The following is a 2,767-nucleotide window of genomic DNA, read 5'->3' as shown; positions in this document are numbered from 1 at the left end:
TTTTTCCAATATTTATTGTCATGGCGGGGGGCGTGGCACTTGTGTACTTGTGACTAAATTATTTCAGTTGTCATTTATTTCTTGTTTGACGTGGACGTGGATATTTAAAAAATGAGTTTGATAAAAACTTCCCGTGGTCGAGATTTATTAGTGGTGGAGCATCATTCGTTCTCGAAACAGAAAGTGTTAAAAAGCGGCGAGATATTTTGGCGCTGCATCCAAAGAAACACTAAGTGTTCCGCAAAAGTGTACAATAGGCTGTGAGGACCTCACCATTACAAGAAGTGATTTGGTACATAATCATGAAGCCGATCCAAAAAAGCTTGAAGTAAAGATGGTAACCAATGCATGTAAAAGAAAAGCCCAAAAGGACATATCGGAAAAGCCTGCCAAAATAACAAGAACTGCTGTTACTGAGTGTGATGCCAATTTGCTGACGGTTCCTGACATACCTAGCTAGCATAAGAAGTTTGGTACAAGAATGTAAGGATACAAATTCAGAAATTGAAAAATGGTTAAACCATACGTTTGGTTTAACTTATTTAAATCCAGCAGAAGTTAAAGAATGCTTTCCCGATAAACTACTAAAGAATGATAAACTACGATCCCAACAAATGCGTAGGTTAGATTTTATAAAAGCTGTATCTTATCATTCCTATAATAGCAAATAAATCATAGTATACAAGTATATTAACGGTAAAATGTACTACTACTACTGTAAAATTAGGTACTAGTTGAATTATATTTAGATATTATTACAGTTATAAAGAAATAAAATGCACATTACTTTTATTAAAATAAATAAATTAATTAATTATGGGTATTTTATTTATGTCGCAGCTATATTTATTTGGTGTCGAATATACCTGTAAGATAAAAACGGGAATTGGGACTGGTGCCGAAAATTGCCATTAAATTTTAGTCGCTACCTGCTTAGTGTCGAAATTTCCTACGCCCTCAAAAACAGTTCGCCTAGGTTTGTTGTAATATGAACCTCTTGCTAACAGGGCGAATTTATTCATCAGTCGTGTATTTGAAACGGTACGTTACAGTGTTTTTTAATAAAATTACACTAAAATGGCATGGGCCGCAGAAAAATCACTGTAATTTATTGAAGCGTTGCAATTGGAAGAAGTAATACGAAATCCAAAACACGAGGGCCATAAGGACAGAAACATTGTGTACGAGGCATGGACAATATTACAAAATACATTTGCAACACCAATGAAAGAACTAAAAAAAGAGATGGATTATTCGCTACATATAGACAATATGCAAAAAAAGTGGCACAATGCAAAAAAAAAGTAGAAGTGGATCAGATGACATTTACACGCCGACTTGGACTTTCTATGAACCAATTGACAGATTTTTACATTCAATTTATGTTCCAGGGAAGACAATAAATTCAGCGGTAAGTTTTTATTTTATAATAAATTATTTCGAAAAATACATTAATTTTATTATGTATAAAATTCAAGGCTTTTTACTGATCTTCTTGCCACGGTACTTTTCCATCGTTGGACTGGAAGTATTCTGAAAATTTATCCCAAACTTCTCTTGCGTTCAAAGATGCTTTTTAAAGTTGCTTTTGTAGGGGTAAAAAGGAGTTTATTTCACCTTGATCCTAACGCCATAATCCTGGAATAAGTCCTCCATTTTCCTCAGAATCGAAAGAACCTGATGGCGAATATGTTGACCTGGATACTTTACTTTTTCTCAGGTAATTATGAAGTAGGACGCAGGTCATAGTAATTAATGAGGCCTTTTATGGTTCAAGCAGAATAGGTTTTCGGAAAACTCTAAATACCGACGAAATAATCCCAAAGACATTTTCCACTATGAGTCTGGCTCTTGATAACCTGTAGTTCAATATTCTCTTAGCACTGCCCCTTACTTGAACACCTGAGTATGTCTTCATAATATTAGGACTAAGAGTAAATGCATCATTGGCTACTATAACATATGGCATATATTCGCTTAAAGGCATTAGGGGTTTTGCAGGAGTTAAATGCAGTCGGTTTGTGTTTAATTTCTTAAATAGGACTGTATTGCGAAAAACTCCACCATCACTAATTCGTCCCTGGCATCCTATGTCCGCAAATATGAATAAATAATTGGCATTTGCAAGTGCAAATAGAACAATATTAAATGTTCCTTTGTAATTATAATACTCTGTTGTACTGTTTTTTCGTGCTTCTATTAATACATGTTTCCCATTCATTGCACCTACGCAATGCTGGAAATCACATCTTTGTTCAAAATCTGCAGCTTCTTCTTTCCATTGTTGTTCAGTTTCGGGAATCTAAAAAGAAATAATAAAACATCGTCAAAATAACCAAACTACTGATCAATTGTTACATATTATTAATTGTATATTTTCAGGAGACTACAATGAAGGCTATGAAGACGAGACTGTTTTGGAACCTATTGAGAACGAAGATGCACTATCACATTCACCTTCTGCTTCTAGTGCTATTTAAAATCAGGATGATATAGAAGGTGGAGATAAAACACCGTCTACACTAGTTGTCATAAAAACGGCTAGAGGAAAAAAATGAAAAGTAACTCCAACAGAGCAAGTACAACATCAAATGGATGAGGCCCTTTAAATTTTAAAGGCAAATGTTGATTGCAAGCCAGAAAAGAATAATTTACAATTATTCTTTGAACTGCTTCTTACCAAATTGAGAGCAATGGATGGTAACACTCAAGATATAGCCATGCATGAGATAGATAACATGATGTTTCGGTTTTTTTTCTTCTTCAT

The 2,767-nt window shown here is 34.3% G+C and overlaps 1 pseudogene; it reads right to left on the bottom strand.

Moving 5' to 3' along the window:
• Positions 1 to 1,624: 1,624 nt before the first annotated feature.
• LOC140432257 (uncharacterized) lies at positions 1,625 to 2,302 on the bottom strand (annotated as a pseudogene).
• Between the last annotated feature and the right edge of the window lie 465 nt (positions 2,303 to 2,767).

The sequence above is a fragment of the Diabrotica undecimpunctata genome, unplaced genomic scaffold, assembly GCF_040954645.1.
Source record: "Diabrotica undecimpunctata isolate CICGRU unplaced genomic scaffold, icDiaUnde3 ctg00003409.1, whole genome shotgun sequence".
Classification (NCBI taxonomy): Eukaryota; Metazoa; Arthropoda; class Insecta; order Coleoptera; family Chrysomelidae; genus Diabrotica; species Diabrotica undecimpunctata.
The sequence above is the reverse complement of the archived record's forward strand: the minus strand, read 5'-3'. Positions and strand labels throughout refer to the sequence as shown.